This window comes from Mus musculus, chromosome 8 (assembly GCF_000001635.26).
Source record: "Mus musculus strain C57BL/6J chromosome 8, GRCm38.p6 C57BL/6J".
Classification (NCBI taxonomy): Eukaryota; Metazoa; Chordata; class Mammalia; order Rodentia; family Muridae; genus Mus; species Mus musculus.
This window is the reverse complement of record NC_000074.6, coordinates 96,314,919-96,334,859: the sequence shown is the minus strand read 5'-3', so window position 1 is coordinate 96,334,859 and position 19,941 is coordinate 96,314,919. Positions and strand designations below refer to the sequence as shown.

At 41.0% G+C, this 19,941-nt stretch overlaps 1 long non-coding RNA gene and 1 other non-coding gene across 3 annotated transcripts in view; one reads left to right on the top strand and one right to left on the bottom strand.

The window, feature by feature from the left end:
- The window catches only part of Gm32005, a 52,672-nt gene that overhangs the window by 26,974 nt on the left and 5,757 nt on the right, over positions 1-19,941 (bottom strand). The window lies entirely within an intron of this gene.
- Gm22780 lies at positions 16,242-16,373 on the top strand. The gene has a single exon (XR_003947698.1). It is a non-coding gene; the product is annotated as a small nucleolar RNA SNORA17 (small nucleolar RNA).

Genomic DNA, 19,941 nt, shown 5'->3' with positions numbered 1-19,941 from the left:
AAAGCCTTGAAGATATGGGCACAGGGGAAAAATTCCTGAACAGAACAGCAATGGCTTGTGCTGTAAGATCGAGAATTGACAAATGGGACCTAATGAAACTCCAAAGTTTCTGCAAGGCAAAAGACACCGTCAATAAGACAAAAAGACCACCAACAGATTGGGAAAGGATCTTTACCTATCCTAAATCAGATAGGGGACTAATATCCAACATATATAAAGAACTCAAGAAGGTGGACTTCAGAAAATCAAATAACCCCATTAAAAAATGGGGCTCAGAACTGAACAAAGAATTCTCACCTGAGGAATACCGAATGGCAGAGAAGCACCTGAAAAAATGTTCAACATCCTTAATCATCAGGGAAATGCAAATCCAAACAAGCCTGAGATTCCACCTCACACCAGTCAGAATGGCTAAGATCAAAAATTTAGGTGACAGCAGATGCTGGCGTGGATGTGGAGAAAGAGGAACACTCCTCCATTGTTGGTGGGATTGCAGGCTTGTACAACCACTCTGGAAATCAGTCTGGCGGTTCCTCAGAAAATTGGACATAGTACTACCGGAGGATCCAGCAATACCTCTCCTGGGCATATATCCAGAAGATGCCCCAACTGGTAAGAAGGACACATGCTCCACTATGTTCATAGCAGCCTTATTTATAATAGCCAGAAGCTGGAAGGAACCCAGATGCCCCTCAACAGAGGAATGGATACAGAAAATGTGGTACATCTACACAATGGAGTACTACTCAGCTATTAAAAAGAATGAATTTATGAAATTCCTAGCCAAATGGATGGACCTGGAGGGCATCATCCTGAGTGAGGTAACACATTCACAAAGGAACTCACACAATATGTACTCACTGATAAGTGGATATTAGCCCAAAACCTAGGATATCCAAGATATAAGATACAATTTCCTAAACACATGAAACTCAAGAAAAATGAAGACTGAAGTGTGGACACTATGCCCCTCCTTAGAAGTGGGAACAAAACACCCTTGGAAGGAGGTACAGAGACAAAGTTTGGAGCTGAGATAAAAAGATGGACCATGTAGAGACTGCCATATCCAGGGATCCATCCCATAATCAGCTTCCAAATGCTCACACCATTGCATACACTAGCAAGATTATGCTGAAAGGACCCTGATATAGCTGTCTCTTGTCAGAGTATGCCTGGGCCTAGCAAACATAAAAGTGGATGCTCACAGTCGGCTATTGGATGGATCACATGGCCCCCAATGAAGGAGCTAGAGAAAGTACCCAAGAAGCTAAAGGGATCTGCAACCCTATAGGTGGAACAACATTATGAACTAACCAGTACCCCGGAGCTCTTGACTCTAGCTGCATATGTATCAAAAGATGGCCTAGGCGGCCATCACTGGAAAGAGAGGCCCATTGGACACGCAAACTTTATATGCCCCAGTACAGGGGAACGCCAGGGCCAAAAAAGGGGAGTGGGTGGGTAGGGGAGTGGGGGTGGGTGGCTATGGGGGACTTTTGGTATAGCATTGGAAATGTAAATGAGCTAAATACCTAATAAAAAATGGAAAAAAAAAAGAATCCCAAAATAAACATGAAAATAATCAAAAAAAAAAAAAAAAAAAACTACTGGCCTCATAGCCATAGAGCAAAGAAATACAGAATATGGACAGCATTCCATTATCTTCTTTGAAACCATGTCCACAGTGAGCTAAGGACCTCCCGGTAAGACTCATCTCATATTGGCGTTATCATTTCCCAATATATCGTGGGCCAAGCATTTAATGCACAGTTCTTTAAGGAACACTTGCCCAATAACAGTACTAGAGAGTGTGTCTCACTTCTACCATTGTTTAAGATGGGGAATTTCAGTAGAGAAAGCACACAGCTTCCTCTTTTTTTTATTTTCTTTTTTTAATTTTATTTTTATACTTTATATACATTACATTCTGACCATTTGTTTCCCTACTTTCACTTCTCCCAGTCCCCCTACCCACCTCTCCTCTCCACCAGATCTACTCCTCCTTCATTTCTCTTCAAAAACAAACAAAAAAAAACAGCAAAACAAAACAAGACAAGACAAAAGAAAACAAACATGGCAGAACATTTTACAATAAGACTAGGCACAAACTCTTATATCAAGGCTGGCCAGGTGACCCAGTAGAAGTAAAAGGGCTCCAAGTGCAGACAAAACCATCAGAGGTACTCCCCCACTCCCACTGATGGGGTCCCACAAGAATACCAAGCAACACAACCATAAAACATATGACCTAGCTGGGACCCATACAGGGTCTGTGTTCACCACTTCAGTCTCTGTGAGCCCCTATGAGCTCTGCTTGGTTGATTCTGTGGGTTATATTCTCCTTTCTGGCTCCTAGAATTCTCCTTCCCCAACTTCTGAGTTGATCCCCTGGCTTTCCATTATGCTTGGCTGTGGATCTCTGCGTCAGTTTGCTAGAAGCCTTTGTGATGACAATTGGGCTAGGCACCAATCATGTTTGTGTTTCTGGGTTACCTCACTCAGGATGATTTTTTTTTTTTTTAGTTTCATCCATCTGCCTGGGCTGTGTTCTCTTCTGAAGGAAGACTCAGGATTTTACTTCTAAAGCACACAGCTTTCAAGTCACCGTTCCTATAGCAGTTGGATAGGTTGATCTAGTCAAGACTAAATTAAAGTAAAATTATGAGGCAAGTGCTGTATTAGTCCTTTCTACTGCTATAATTACACACCCAAGGCAGCACCTTTTATGAGGTGAGTCATGTTTCATTTATGATTCTGATATTGAAGAATCCAAATACAATGGCATCAGCATCGAGGCAAGGTCCCTTTACCAAACTACAACATGACAGAGAAGCCAAACTGAAAATGGCCACATGCTAAATGGATAGATCTCATCTTGAGCCAGGGAACTAAGGGGATTCAGGGACCATGATTGCTGTTTTGTATATAATTATCTGCTCAGTAGAAAATGAACCAGGATCTCAAAAGAGCTAATTAATTCCTTCTGAGTATTGTACCTCCAGTTATCTAGCCCCCATCTATAACCATACTTTTAGGGCTACTTTATTGGGTTTTTGTATTTTATTGGGTTTTACCACCCTTCCAACCCTTACTCCTCCTTAATCCCTTCAAGCCTCTGCATTAGGTAGAAGAGAAATAAAGTTAAAGGGAAAAGGGTGGATAGATCACTTTAGCCTACTTCCTGATGATTAGGGGCTTCCAGTTCCTAGGGGCAAGTCCAATATTCATTGTCAGGGTATGTTGATTCAGCAATCCATCAGTCAATAGCAAAACCATTGACACAACAGCAAGAAGCAGCAGCAGCAGGGGCAGCAGCAGACACCACAGGCCCTCTTAGGGCTCTCACATTTATACCCTCTCAAGAGTTCCCAGAATTCCAAACGTAAACTATCTGCAGCTGGCAAAAATGATTCCCCTCCTAGAGCAGTAGACATTGATAGCAGCTATGACAGTCTGAAGTAGCCCCATATCCCTCATGTGGAATTAAAACAAAACCATAATCACATAACAATAACTGGGTTTTTAAAGAAACCAAAATTTTCACCATACCCTTCCATTACACTATGCCTCTAAAATGTCCTTCTAGTTTTTAAAATATTACAATATTGGGACCAGAGTTTCCAGAATGGACTTTTGGGGGAAACAACCAAAGCATAAGCAAACCACAGTGAATGCTAAGGCATAATACTAAGTAAACCATTAAGCTGAACTAAGACCATGAAAAAGGTCATCAGGACACTAAGATCTGTCTTGGCTCTTTAGTGACAAATAAGAACCCAAACATGTATATGGGATGGATCCCCAGGTGGGGCAGTCTCTAAATGGCCTTTCCTTCAGTCTCTGCTCCACACTTTGTATCTCCTCCCATGGGGATTTTGACCCCTCTTCTAAGAAGGACAGAGGCATCCACACTTTGGTCTTCCTTCTTCTTGAGCTTCATGTGGTCTGTGAATTGTACCCAGGGTATGCCAAGCTTCAGGGCTAATATCCACTTATCAGTGAGTGTGTACCATGTGTGTTCTTTTGTGATTGGGTTATATAGGCATATGCCCAAGAGTGGTATATTAAAGGAGCATCTTCTAGGTATATGCCCAGGAGTGGTATAGCTGGGTCCTCAGGTAATACTATGTTCAATTTTCTCAGGAACCACCAAACTGATTTCCAGAGTGGTTGTACCAGCTTGCAATCCCACCAACAATGGAAGAGTGTTCCTCTTTCTCCACATCCTCGCCAGCATCTGCTGTCACCTGAGTTTTTGATCTTAGCCATTCTGACTGGTGTGAAGTGGAATCTCAAGATTGTTTTGATTTGCATTTCCCTGGTGATTAGATACAATTTGCAAAACACATGAAACTGAAGAAGAACCAAGACCAAAGTGTGGACACTTTGCCCCTTCTTAGAACTGGAAACAATCACCCATGGAAGGAGTTACAGAGACAAAGTTTGGAGCTGAGACAAAAGGATGGACCATCTAGAGACTGCCATATCCAGGGATCCATCCCATAATTAGCCTCCAAACGATGACACCATTGCATACACTAGCAAGCGTTGGCTGAAAGGACCCTGATATAGCTGTCTCTTGTGAGACTAGGCCGGGGCCTAGCAAACACATAAGTGGATGCTCACAGTCAGCTATTGGATGGAGCACAGGGCCCCCAATGGAGGAACTAGAGAAAGTATCCAAGGAGCTAAAGAGATCTGCAACCCTGTAGGTGCAACAACATTATGAACTAACCAGTACCCCAGAGCTCTTGACTCTAGCTGCATATGTATCAAAAGATGGCCTAGTCGGCCATCACTGGAAAGAGAGGCCCATTGGACACGCAAACTTTATATGCCCCAGTACAGGGGAATGCCAGGGCCAAAAAATGGGAATGGGTGGATAGGGAAGTTGGGGGGAGGGTATGGGGGACTTTTGGGATAGCATTCTAAATGTAATTGAAGAAAATACGTAATAATAAAAAATATTTTTAAAAAAGGATGTTGTACACTTCTTTAGGTGCTTTTCAGCCATTCAGTACTCCTCAATTGAGAAATCTTGGTTTAGCTCTGAAGACACTATTGTGGATGCCAACAAGTGCTTGCTGACAGGAGCCTGATATAGCTGTCTCCTGAGAGGCTCTAACAGTACCTGACAAATACAGAAGTGGATGCTCACAGCCAACCAATGGACTGAGCACAGGGTCCCCAATGGAGGAGCTAGAGAAAGGACCTAAGGAGCTAAAGGGGGTTGCAGTCCCATAAGAGGAACAACAATATGAACCAACCAGTACCCCCAGAGCTCCAAGGGAATAAACCACCAACCAAAGAGTACACATGAAGGGAACCATGGCTCCAGCTGCATATGTAGCAGAGGATGGCCTAGTTGGTCATCACTGAGACCCCAGTGTAGGGGAATGCCAGAACAGGGAAGAAAGAGTGGGTAGGATGGTAAGCAGGGGGAGGGGCATGGAATAGGGGGTTTTCGGAGGGGAAACGAGGAAAGGGGATAACATTTGAAATGTTAAAAAAGAAAATATCTAATAAAAGAAAAAATATTAAAGCAAAAAGAATACATTATCTCCTTCTCTAAGGAATAGTAATAAAAAAAATTCAAGTTAAGTGTATCTGAGAGTAAAATAAATAATGCAATCCCCCCAAAAAAGTACACAAAAAAAAATGTATCAAAATAAAGATTTCCTTCTTATTTCACACGCCTCACTTTACAGCTCAGAAATCAAGTCTGACATATGACTGAAGAATACATGGCTATTTAAATCTTAGCTTCTACATAGCCATCAGCATGGACAGGAGAGGTAATGGGTATAGAAAATGAACAAGGGCAAGCATTTTTCAGGAGAGTAAAGCAATACAATTGAATCTGTCCTTATCAACAGCCCTCATAATATATGCTTGAGTATCCATAGTGCACAAAACAAAACCTGAGCTGAGGGATGGATTGGCACTAAATTCCTACCTCTAGAGCTTTGGCAGCTTTCTAAAGGTGAGGCAAGCATATGTGGTATGCAAGGAATGATGGCAGAGTTATTACCCTACACTTACCTTTCTACAAAAGATCTGGCATCATGAAAACAAAGAACGAACAATCTGGATGCAGAGTAACCAGAAGAACATTTCAAAAACCCCCAAGCAGATGCTATTTTTATAGCAAAGTGGTCAAATTAATTTTCTTCATTTGTGGAAGAGGTAAGGCACTTTGTTGATCACACAGTCACATTTGTTTGAAGAGCCTCTCAATTTAGAACCAGACTGTTCACTCATTGTGTGGTAAAAGATGAGGCTCAACAAAAAGGCTGAACAAGGACTGAGGCCTAGGTTCAAGATAATTCTTGAAATGTAGAAAAATAAGAATCAACAACTAACCCTACCTCCAAAAAGAAAAACTACCAGTAACATATTTGTTAAGAAACCTAAAAATACTAAAAGAGAGGGGTCTGGAGAGATAGCCCAGCATTTAAGAGAACTCGATGTTCTTGCAGAGGACGGAGTTCATTTCCCATCACACACATGGTGGCTCACAACCATCGTGTACTATAGTTCCAAGGAATACTAATGTCCTCTTCTGATTTCTGCAGGCAACAGGCATACATATGGCTCATATCATATGTGAAGACAAACATTTGCCAATATAAAGTAAAAATAAATAAAAATTTAAAGAAAAATGCAATACAGGGAGACAGCTTGTACCTGAACTTTTTAGAAAGGCTTTCCTTGACTAAGCAAAGCTTGAGCATGAGAATATTAAACTGAGTAAGGAAAAGTAGAAAATACTTCTATTAGGAAAATACAGGAATCCATGCAGGAGGAGGTAAAGATATAACTGTCTCGTGGTCTTATTGTATTATCTTTTAGACAAGGGTGTTTTTACTTAAATTTTAAAATAAAAGATATACTATGTCAGGCACTTGCTCTGTTCCAGGCATTTTACTAGATACTTATTGTCTCAGTCAGAGTTAATAATGCTGTGCTGCAGTCCCAACACCAAAAACAACTTGGGAAGGAACGTGGAAGGCTTACACTTCCACGCCATAGTCTAAGAGTCAGGACAGGAACTCAAACAGGGCTGGAGGGGTGCTGCTTACTGACTTACTCCTCACAGCATGATCAGCCTGCTTTCTTATTTATAGAATCCCACACTACCAGCTCAGGGGTGGCAACCAAAATTGACTAGGCTCTCTCACATCAACCACTAATTAAGAAAATACCCTAAAGGCTTATCTATTGCTTTATGAAGGCATTTTCTCAACTGAGGCTACCTCCTCTCAGATGACTCTAACTTTAATCAAATCGACACGGAATAGATTTTGTGGGTGGTCCAGGAGTGGGTGGAGATAGGAACAGGAGGGACCACATGGAGGAGGGAGAGCCTCACATAAGGAAAATATAATGTGTCTCTGGGACTTTTTTCTCTATAACAACACATAACTTGTAAACTAAACAGAATGAGCCTTGAAAAGACAACTCCCTCCTGAAGTCTCTTCCAGACGCAAAATGTTGTTGGAGTAGTTACAGTGATGTCCCCTCCACTCTCATGGCCTATTTCGTGCTTTCTGAAGAGGCTTTCTACGCTTTTAAAAATAACATTGCTGTAATTTTAACTATCTTTGAGGGGCGTTGACAAAAGACCTAGATGTTTACAGCTTTTATCTTTAAAAAAAAGTACTCTCCAGCTGTGTTGATTCCAAGTTTTTTTTCTCTCTCTCTCTCTTTTTTTCTGTGGATTATTTATTCCAGTTTACTCTTGTATTTAAATGATGATGGTCCACATTGGTTAGGCACACACACACACACACACACACAAAACCACTCTCTTTCCCCTTGCTTTCTTTTTCAGCAAATCTCTTTATGCTCCATTGCTTATGTTCCCCCCAAATCCATACACTAAAGTCCTGAGTACAAATGTTATGGTATTAGGACATGGGACCTTCAGCAGAGAATGGAATACAGGACAGAAACTCATGAATAGATAGGCATTCTTTCCCATGAAAGAGACTCTGGGGTCTGTCTTCCTTCCCACTGTGTAAAGAGGCAGAGATCTGGGGCCATGAGCAGGCCTTCTTACCAGACACTCAGTCTGCCAACCACTTGACCTTGTACTTCCCAGTGGCCAGGACTGGGTGAACTAAATTTCTGTTTTTCTGAAGCTACAAAATCTTTGGATTATCATTAAACAGCCAGAATGGATTAATACACTTGTTGTGTCTTATGTAGACCCGTATGTAGACTGCTACATGGCTCTAAAACAAAACCACCTAAGTTAAATTCTCAGCTCTGCCAAGCATAGTAGTACGTTGGGCACATTCCTGAGCCCATGTGCTTTACCCTCCCTATTTGAAAAATCAAAAATAATTATAATATCTCCCTTACAGGGATCTGAGGAATACAATGGGCTAACATTTATAAGGTGCTTTGGGAGACTCCTAGTACATACTATTTCCTTCATGTGTACTGGCTATTTTAAGTCTTAGGATGGAAGATCCGAAATAACAGGAAGCCTTGTCTATATTGTTCTCTTCTGTAGCTTGGCACTGGTTGCATAAACTGGCACAATAATTAAGAGCTATAATGCACAAAAGTAAAGAGTACTAATGTCAAAAATAGGAAGACTATTGGAGGTCACCGAGACTAACAATTCTCTAGTGAATCCAGGCCAAAGGACATGTCATAAATGCAAATTCTAAAGGACTGGAGTGAAGCTCAAGGTTTGACTCCTTCTCTAGCATATGCAAGGTCCTAGCTTGGATCCATGACACTGAAAAAAATTAATGCTCAAGAACTCAATCAGAAAGTCTAGTCTACTGAGCCAACCAATTGCTGGCTTTCAAAATAGCTCCAGAAAGTACATCTGGTAACTACATAGTGACTATTGCATAATAAATACATAGTTTCAATCACTTATTTTCATAGTTACAAGATAGATAGTTGAAATTCTATTACTCCATAAAAATTGTGCATAAAGTTTTAAAGATAAAATACCACATTGTACTGCTGCTGAACAAATAAGTTAGACTCGCAATTAGCAAGAGATACCCCTTAAGTATCACAGCAAATAAATAGCTAGCCTGGAAACTTTGCATCATGATATATGTGGCTGTAGAAAATGTTTATTAAGCATTTATTATTTAATCAGGAATTTAACATGCATAATTTGATTGAACATTAGCATAATATTATAGGATAAGGATTTTTATTTTGATTTTACAGATGAGGACTTTGAAGTTCAAAAAAGCTAACTGCCAAAAATCATACATCTAACAAGTAGAGGACCTCCCTTTATAGATCCCAAGGACTTTGGATTATAAAAATCAAATATGAACGATGTCACTAGTAACTTTTCTATAATAATCTAAAACATGCTGGATTCTATCTTTAGAACAGAGAGAGTTAAGCTGTAGCTGGGAATGTAGTTCTCAGTGTTGTAGCAGGGAAATAAAAGAAGGTGGTCATGTCAATCACAATTATAGCAGGATGTAGACATTAAACAACTCGCATTGAGACATCCCTGCTGTGGCTTGGGATCAGGCCATTGCTGCCAATGAAGGTCAAATAATCACAAAGTTCAGCTGAACAACAAGGTGAGCTTCCACTGATAGTGCCTGCACATCTTTCACTAAACTACGACACTCAAAAACACTTCTATTGTCTCTAAAATATCTGTCACTATTTTGTTTCGTTGAATTATACAAGAGCTGTGCCCTTGAGAAATATAAATCCATCACAGAAGTGAGCTGCCTCGCTAATATGCCTCTGAGAATGGCTGAATATAATGACCATATGTGTAATTACTCATCCCCTAACATGCCCTATGTCCTCTGAGAAGTCACCTACTTAGATCAGCAAGCTATAGCCCAAGGGCCAAATCTGGTACCTGCTTTGGCACAGCCCTTGTGCTAGCCATAATTTTTTTTTTTTACATTTTAGAATGAATTTAAAAGAGCAAGAGGAGAATAATATTTCAGGGCATGTGAAAATTACATGAGATTCAAAATATTAGTGTTCATAGATAAAGCAATTGGAACACAGCCAAAGTCATTCATTTCTTTGATGTCCATAGCTTCTGTCTCATACAACAGATAAGTACTTCTCTCAGAATTAAGTGGCCCACAAACATACCAACACTTCCTTTCCAGTACTTTAAGATAAGTGTACAGACTACTGACAAAGATGACTTCCAATCCTTCTAGAAACCCTATGAGCAACAGTTTGGACAGAGGCACTGCATCTCAGGAAGGTAATTATGCTACTGTGGTGGTTCAAAAGAGATGCCCATAAAGCCCTTGACATTCTTTCTATTAAAAGACTAGGTCTATATCTCCTTTCCTGAATCTAGAAGTTAAAAGGATTTGTTGGTCTATTTCCTAACATTATAACAAACCACTGGGATGGGTAAAGAGAAGTGGGTTGTCTTAATTCCAGTTGTAAAAGTTCTAGTCTATAATGTATTAATTGCATTGGGCTGATGGCACAACTGTACCTGCTATTAAGAGCACAAGGCAGATCAAATACATCATGATCCAGGGAACAAAGAAGGCTGAGGAGACAGAATCCCACTGCCCCCTTCAAGTACTTAGATCCAGTTACCTAAAAACTTACTATATTTAACAGCCTCACCTGTTAAATATGTTATCACCTGTTTCCCGTCTGTGCCTGGAGTCGGTCCTCTGACACAGGGCTCCATGCCCAAATAGTGCCAGGAAAGAGTGAGCCTCCCAGGAGTGCAGATAGGCCTTTGAGCACAGGTAGGAACACCACTGCTGTTCAAAGGAACATGCCCAGAACACTCAGGACACAGGAACTGAGGGACAGGTTGGGACAGGAACCTTCTGGTTTCTTCCTACACCTGGAGCAGACCCTCTGCCACAGGGCTCCATAGCCAAATAGCACTAGGAGAGAGCTGGTCTTTCAGGAGTGCCTACATACCTACAAACACAGGTAAGACCACCACTTCTCTTCAAATTTCTGGCCCAAGAGTGACCATCCCAGAGCCATCAGGACCCAGGAACAAAGGATCAGCTGTGGACAGAATCCTTCTGGTCTAGGTGTGTACCCCAGAGCTGACCCTATACCACAGCTCTCCATACCTAAATTTCTCCCAGAGAGAACTGGTCTCCCAGGAGTACTGACACACAGGTTTGCAGGAAGGAGAAGTCACAGTCAGAATAGGAAGACCAGCTAACACCAGAGATGACCAGATGGCAAAAGGAAAGCACAAGAACATAAGCAACAGAAACCAAGGCTATTTGGCATCATCAGAAGCCAGTTCTTCCAGCACAGTGAGCCCTGGCTAACACACAAGAAAACCAAGAACCTGATTTAAAATCACATCTTATGATAATGAATGAGGACTTTAAGAAGGACATAAATAACTCCCTTAAAGAAATACAAGAGAACACAGGTAACCAGGTATAAGACCTTAAAGAGGAAACACAAAAGTCCCTTAATGAATTACAGGAAAACACACACACACACACACACACACACACACACACACACACACAAATAACAGGTGAAGGAACTGAACAAAACTATCCAGTGTCTAAACATGGAAGTAGAAACAATAAAGAAATCACAAAGGGAGACAACACTAGAGATAGAAAACCTAAGAAAGAGGTCAGGAGACATGGGTACAAGCATCACAAACAGAATACAAGAGATAGAAGAGAGAATCTCAGGTGCAGAAGATACTATAGAAAACACCGACAAAACAGTCAAAGAAAATGCAAAATGCAAAGCTACTAACTTAAAACATTCAGGAAATCAAGGACACAGTAAGAAGAACAAACCTAAGGATAATAGGTATAGAAGAGAGTGAAGAGTCCCAACTTAAAGGGCCAGTAAATATCTTCAAGAAAATTGTAGAAGAAAATTTCCCTAAACTAAAGAAAGAGATGCCCATGAACATACAAGAAGCCTACAGAACTCCAAATAGATTGGACCAGAAAAGAAATTCCTCCTGTCACATAATAATCAAGACACCAAATGCACTAAACAAAGAAGGAATATTAAAAGCAACAAGGGAAAAAGGTCAAGTAACATATAAAGTCAGGCCTATTAGAATTATACCAGACTTCTTAGCAAAAACTATGAAAGCTAGAAGATCCTGAGAACTTCTCATACAGACCCTAAGAGAACACAAATGCCAGCCCAGACTACTATACCTAGCAAAACTCTCAATTACCATAGATGAAGAAACCAAGATATTCCATAACAAAATCAATTTTACACAATATCTTTCCAGAAATCCAGCCCTACAAAGGATAAAAGATGGAAAACACCAACACAAGGAGGGAAACTAGAGCCTAGAAAAAGCAAGGAAATAATCTTCTTTCAACACACCCGAAAGAAGATAACCACACAAACATAAAAATAACATCAAAAATAACAGGGACCAACAATGACTTACATCAATGGACTCAATTCCCCAATAAAAAGACATAGACTAAAAGACTGGATACATAAATGGGACCCAGCATTTTGCTGCATACAGGAAATGCACCTCAGTGTCAAAAACAAATAGAATAAAGGGCCCTCAGAATAAAGGGCTGGAAAACAATTTTCCAAGCAAATGGTCCCAAGAAACAAGCTGGAGTAGCCATTCTAATATCAAATAAAATAATCTTTCAACCCAAAGTTATCAAAAAGACAAGGAAGGGCACTTCATACTCATAACACCAGGGCCAAGAAGTGGGAGTGGGTGGGTGGGGGAGTGGATGGGGGAGCATGTGGGGGACTTTTTACCTAATTTTTAAAAAAGAACTATACAAAGAATCAACCAAACCAAGAGTTGGTTCTTTGAGAAAATCAACAAGATAGATAAACCCTTATCCAGACTAACCAGAGGGCACAAAGACAGTATGCAAATTAACAAAATCAGAAATAAAAAGGGAGATATAACAACAGAAACTGAGGAAATTTTAAAAATCATCAGATCCTACTACAAAAGCCTATACTCAACACAACTGGAAAATCTGGATGAGATGGACAATTTTCTAGACAGATAACAAATACCAAAGTTAGATCAGGATCAGATAAACCATCTAAACAGTCCTATAACCCCTAAAGAAATAGACCAGTCATTAAAAGTCTGCCAACAAAAAAGCCCCAGATCATATGGTTTTAGTGCAGAAATCTATCAGACCTTCAAAGAAGACCTAATACCAATACTCTTCAAATTATACCACAAAATATAAACAGAAGGAACACTACAAAATTTATTCTATGAAGCCACAATTATGCTGATATCAAAACCACACAAAGACCCAACAAAGAAAGAGAACTCCAGCCCAATTTCCCTTATAAATATCAACGCAAAAATACCCAATAAAATTCTTTCCAACTGAATCCAGAACACATCAAAATGATCATTCACTACAATCAAGTAGGCTTCATCCCAGAGATGCAGAGGTGGTTCAACATATGGAAATCTATCAATAATCCACTACATAAACAAACTCAAAGGAAAAAAAAACACAATATCATTTCACTAGATGCTGAAAAGGCATTTGAAAAAATTCAAAGATCAGGAAATTCAAGGCCCATACCTAAACATAGTAAAATCAATATACAGAAAACCAGTAGCCCATATCAAACTAAATGGAGAGAAACTTGAAGCAATTCCACTAAAATCAGGGACTAGACAAGGCTGCCTTCTCTCTCCCTATCTATTCAATATAGTACATGAAGTTCTAGCTAGAGCAATTAAACAACAAAAGGATGTCAAAGGGATACAGATTGGAAAAGAAGAAGTCAAAATATCACTATTTGCAGATGATATGATAGTATATTTAAGTGACCCCAAAAACTCCACAAGAGAACTCCTATCAACTTCAGTAAAGTGACCGGATATAAAATTGACCCAAACAAATCTGTAGCCTTCCTATACTCAAAGGATAAACAGGCTGAGAAAGAAATTATGGAAATGACACCCTTCACAATAGTCACAAACAATATAAAGTATCTTGCTGTAACTCTAACCAAGCAAGTGAAAGATATGTATGAGAAGAACTTCAAGTCTCTGAAGAAAGAAATCAAAGAAGACCCAAGGAGATGGAAAGATCTCCCATGCTAATGGATTAGCAGGACTAATATAGTAAAAATGGCCATCTTGCCAAAAGCAATCTACAGATCCAATGCAATTCCCATTAAAATTACAACTCAATTATTCATAGAGTTAGAAAGAGCGGTTCTCAAATTTATCAAGAATAACAAAAAATCCAAGAGAGTGAAAACTGTTTTCAACAATAAAAGCTCTTCTGGGAGAATCACCATCCCTGATCTCAAGCTATATTACAGAACAATAGTGATAAAAAACTGTATGGTATTGGTACAGTGACAGTCAGGTAGATCAATGGAATAGAATTGAAAACCCAGAAATGAACTCACACACCTACAGCCACTTGATCTTTGACAAAGGTGCTAAAACCATACTGGAGAGTGGGGGAAGACAGCATTTTCAACAAATGGTGCTGGTTCAACTGGCAGTTAGCATGAAGAAGAATACAAACCAATCCATTTTTATCTCCTTGTACAAAGCTCAAGTCCAAGTGAATCAAGGACCTCCATATAAAACCAGATACACTGAAACTAATAGAAAAACAAACAAACAAACAAGCAAACAAACAAACTCGGAAGAGCTCGAGCACATGGGCACAGGGGAAAATTTCCTGAACAGAACACCAATAGCCTATGCTCTAAGATCAAGTATTGACAAATGGGACCTCATACAATTACAAAGCTTCTGTAAGGCAAAGGACACTTTCAATAAGACAAAAAGGCAAATTGGGAAAAGATCTTTACCAACCCTACATTGGATAGAGGGATAATATTCAATATACACAAAGAACTCAAGAAGTTAGACTCCAGCGAACCAAATAACCCTATTTAAAAATGGGTTACAGAGCTAAACAAAGATTTCTCCACTGAAGAATACTAAATGGCTGAGAAGAACCTAAAGATGTGTACAACATCCTTAATCACCAGGGAAATGCAAATCAAAACAACCCTGAGATTCGACCCCACACCAGTCAGAATGACTAAGTTCAAAAACTCAGGTGACAGCAGACGCTGTCAAGGATGTGGAGAAAGAGGAACGCCCCTCCATTGTTGGTGGGATTGCAAGCTGGCACAACCACTCTGGAAATCAGTCTGGCAGTTCCTCAGAAAATTGGACATACTGTTACCTGAGGACCCAGCTATACCACTCCTGGGCATATACATAGAAGATGCTCCTTTAATATTCCAATCCTGGGCATATACCCGAAGATGCTCCAACATGTAATAAGGACACATGCTCCACTATGTTCACAGCAGCCTTATTTGTAATAGCCAGGAGCTGAAAAGAACCCAGATGTCCCTCAACAGAGGAATGGATTCAGAAAATGTGGTACATTTACACAATGGAGTGCTACTCAGCTATTAAAAACAAGGTCCCCAATGGAGGAGTTAGAGAAAGGATTGAAGGAGTTAAAGAGCTTGCAGACCCATGGGAGGAGCAATAATATGAATCAACCAGTACCCCCAGAGCTCCCAGGGACTACACCACCAACCAAAGAGTACACATGGAGAGACCCATGGCTCCAGCTGCATATATGACAGAGGATGGCCTTGTTGGACATCAATGGGAGGAGAGTTCCTTGTTCCTGAGAAGGCTTGATACCCTACTGTAGGGGAATTCCAGGACAAGGAATCAGGAGTGAGTGGGCTGGTGAGCAGGGGAAGGGGTGATGGGATAGGGGGGTTTGGGAGGGGAAAACAGGAAAGGGGATAACAGTAAATGAAAATATCAAATAAAAATTGTAGAATTCTGAAAAAAAATGTCATCACCCCTCCCATAATGCTACCCTGTAGAGATAGACATTGAACACATTGATTGGCCTTTGAGGGACATTCAAGATCCAAACTGTAGCAAATGGAAGGGTGGTGACTACTCCAGGGAAACAAAGTGGCATTGGGTGGACTGTACCTAGCTCTCTTGTCTACATAGTAAATTCAAGATGAGCCAAGAATATACAGAAAGCCATTATCTCAAGAAACAAAATAAAGAAGCAAATGAATATAAATTAATGAAATAAAATTCTCATGACTATAATAAAGTTCACTAAAACATAAAAGGGAAGCTGAGAGGTGGTAGCAAAATGAGGTGCCAGGTGACCAAGATAGCCTAAAAAGTAGAGGAGAGGATCGCAGCAATTTTTAAATTGTACAACCTATAAATTTGATTCCTACTAAAACCTCTGTTCGAGCCTGCCTCTAGAATCGTTGCAGGGGTGGCTGCTGTGCCACATGTTGGTCAGTAGGTGGCAGAAAGGAGAGAGGCTATGTCTATGCTCAGTGTTCTGACCTATGAACATCTGAATGATTAGTAGCTTAACATTCCCGGAGAAGGGCAAGCCTGAGATGATCACCAGTCTAGTGCCACGCAAACCTTGGGGGTTGGAGGCAGAGCATGCCTGAGATGATCCCTGCCCAGTGCCATAATGCATGACTAAGGCATAGCACTCCTGAGACCATTCCTGAGATGACACTCAGAGAATCACTAAGAGGAACAAGTAAGCGGTGGAGAAATCGAAGAGAAAGAGACACAGAAGAATGTGGGCAGAAGGATGTGGGCACAATGAAGAGAGGCAAAACTAAAACCTCGGGGGTAGTGAGGAACAGCCTGATGTGAGTAGCTGGTGATGCCACCTGGGACCATGGTGGGGTCCTGGCCTGTGCTGCCACTGAGAGCTGGTCTGGGTCTGTTGCCACCAAACACCATTCAGAGGCCCCTGGTTTGGACTGCCTCCTGGAGACATGTTGATCTATGAGGGCTGTGTAGAACTGCTCCCACCCCTCACTTGGACATCATGGGAAGGCTGGCCCTTGGAGCATGAGAGCAAGAGAGCTGACTGCACCCCCAGCCAGCTGCAGCCCTAGAGAGAGCAGGTCCTGCACCTCACCTGGGCAGCATAGTACAGCTGGCCCTTGATGTGCTTAAGTGCGGGAGAGTCAACCCTGCCTCTTGTCTGCTGAACAGTGGCACAGAGTGGGGAGAGACACCCTCCTCTCCTCCCTTGTTCCTCGATGTCTATGGCAGATGGGAGAGCTATCCCTGTCCCTCACCAGCTGCAACACTCAGGAAAACAAGCCCTGCATCTTACCTGGGAAGCAAGGTAGAGCTGGTCCTGGTTCTGAGGTTGCCAGTGAGCCAGCTCCAAAGGCCAGCAGGCTGCCCATCTCAGATACCACTCTGGCCCAGATTAAGGGCTTTGAATTGGCCTACCCCAACATCCACTCCATGGATCCTGGGGTGCATTAAGGGCTCAGTCCTACAGATCCAAAACTACAGAACCTCCATGGTACAAAGCAACAAGATGATATCTGAAGGAAGTTTCAGAGATGTTCCAGTAGTGATAGAATAGCAGAAGTCAGAGACCTCAAACCAGACCAGTGAGTCATTTCAAAGAACACTTACAAGCAAAGAAGTTTGGACAAAAGGGTAGACTGTAGGACACACTATTGGTAGCTACAGCTTCCACAATAAGACTTTTCTCTCTCTCTCTCTCTCTCTCTCTCTCTCTCTCTCTCTCTCTCTCTCTCTCTCTCTGGGGGGGAGTCTGCAAGGGTAGAGGGTGGGCACAAGGGGAGGGTAGGATAAATGGGATTGGGTGCATGATGTGAAATTCACAAAGAACTAATAAAACTTAAAACATGAAGGCTGGAGAGATGGCTCAGAGGTTAAGAGCACTGACTGCTCTTCCAGAGGAGAGGTTCTGAGTTCAAATCCCAGCAACCACATGGTGGCTCACAACCATCTGTAATGAGATCTGATGCCCTCTTCTGGGGTGTCTGAAGACAGCTACAGTGTACTTACATATAATAAATAAATAAATCTTTTTAAATGTTAAAACATGAAATTTAATTACAAAATGAAAATAATTAGAAGACCTGTGTTGGGTGGGAACTCATAACTGGTATAGTAGTGATCCCACCAAGTTGGATGAATACATTACAATATCTATACCTATCATAGTGGTCCTTCTATTGTGACATTTTAAGCTTACAGCACTGGCTTCCCAACTTTGGCTACAATAAAAAGTATTCAAGTCATATTATCTAAAATAGTTCCAAGTAGGGACTTTGCATTCTTGTTCTCTTTCTGATACCTCCTCAAGTTTTAGATCATGTAAATGAACCAATTATTGTTTCTTAATAATTATTTTTATAATTTTCACTGTGTGATGGATTTGCATAAGCATTTTTCTAGAAACTTTCTAGGTTGATGATCCACTGGGTTTTACTGGACAGGATACACAGCAGAGCTTACCAGCTCTTGAAAGGGAAGCCAGTGGAATCATTAGAGTATTAAATGCCACTGTCTTTGAACATCTTGATGGACTACGGCATAGATGGGAGGGAGAAGGTTGTTCACTTCCAAGCCACAGTACACTTCTTTCTGTCATTCATTCATTTATTCATTCATTTATTCATTGTGGTGCCAGATGAACCCCAGGGCCTCTCACACAGTAGGCAAGTACCCTAGATTCCCACCCCGTCTTTCTGTTTCCTGACCAGCTCTGGTTTCTTCCTACTTTCCCAACACCTACTTTTCATTTGCCCTGTTCTCACCATTTATTTATCAGTAGAGAAGCTCTGTATCGTTTGCATTCTGTGATGTCATCTTTCTTCTTTGCCACAGCATATAACAGATTTAAGGACCTGACAAATCAGAGTTCTAAGTTAAAAAAAAAAAAACTTAGGATATAAATGGAATATCAAAAATGGAACATAAAAAGTCATGATCTTGAACATGAGCAGCCAGAGTGAGTGGAAATGCCGAAACACTCAGAAACATTAAGTGTGGAGCAACCATTGTAGAGGCAAGCTAGGACGCACTGACTTTCCATTCAGATAAGCACAGAAGAAAGCAGCTCTAGGCTACCAAAGGGCTGTCTCACTGGTCAGCAGGGCATCTTAGTTCGCTCAATCCAAGATTCAGACAGAAAAATACATCTATCTTTTGACTGCCCTTTTAAATATGTAAGACAGAACAAAACACATACAGCTTACTGAGCAAGAGATGCAGAAATAACCAAACGAAAAAATAGGAAGAAAAAAGCTGTCAATTCATGTCAAGCGAGCAATCACAAAAGTGCTCCTGGGTGAACCCTGTGTCTCTCTCCATTTTCTTTTTCTCCATGACTTGATATGTGAAGGGAGACACTCATCCATGAAGACACTTGACTACCGTCTGTTCAAATAGTCTATTCCTGACTACTCTCAACTGGGGCGGCTTTGGGAGGTCTTACTGTGATGAATTTCTACAGTTAACTTACTTGGATTTGCCAGGCATGGTGGCACATGCCATTAATCCCAGCACTCGGGAGGCAGAGGTAGGCGGATTTCTGAGTTCAAGGCCAGCCTGATCTACAGAGTGAGTTCCAGGACAGCCAGGGCTATATAGAGAAACCCTGTCACGAAAAACCAAAAAAAAAAAAAAAAAAACCTTACTTGAATTCTATCACCCACTAACCTTCCCTTGTGGGTAAGTAGAAACTTCAACTTCTTTGGTTTAGGCATCATGTTTTCAGCCACCTCAGATGTAATCAAATCCCTTTCACTGTAGGGACAGACAACACATTCTTGAATAAAACAAGCTTACTTACTCTAAAAAGTGATTGTAGCTAACACAAGTAAGTCTCAGGGATGGCTGGTGTCAAGATCAAAACCTGGCAAGGACAACTCTGAAGGGCCCCTTATTCTCTGCAAAAGCTTACATGTTGTAGAAACCACAACTGGGTGGGCCATAGCCATTTATACTGCAGAACTAAGGAAGCATTCCTAAGTGGTCAGGACATTTTATTTTAAACTGGGTGAATATTTCCTGTATATGTCTCCAGGTACTGTACTCCTATTGGAGTTTGGGGCAAGATAACATGAGAAAATGCTTCAATTTTATCAGAA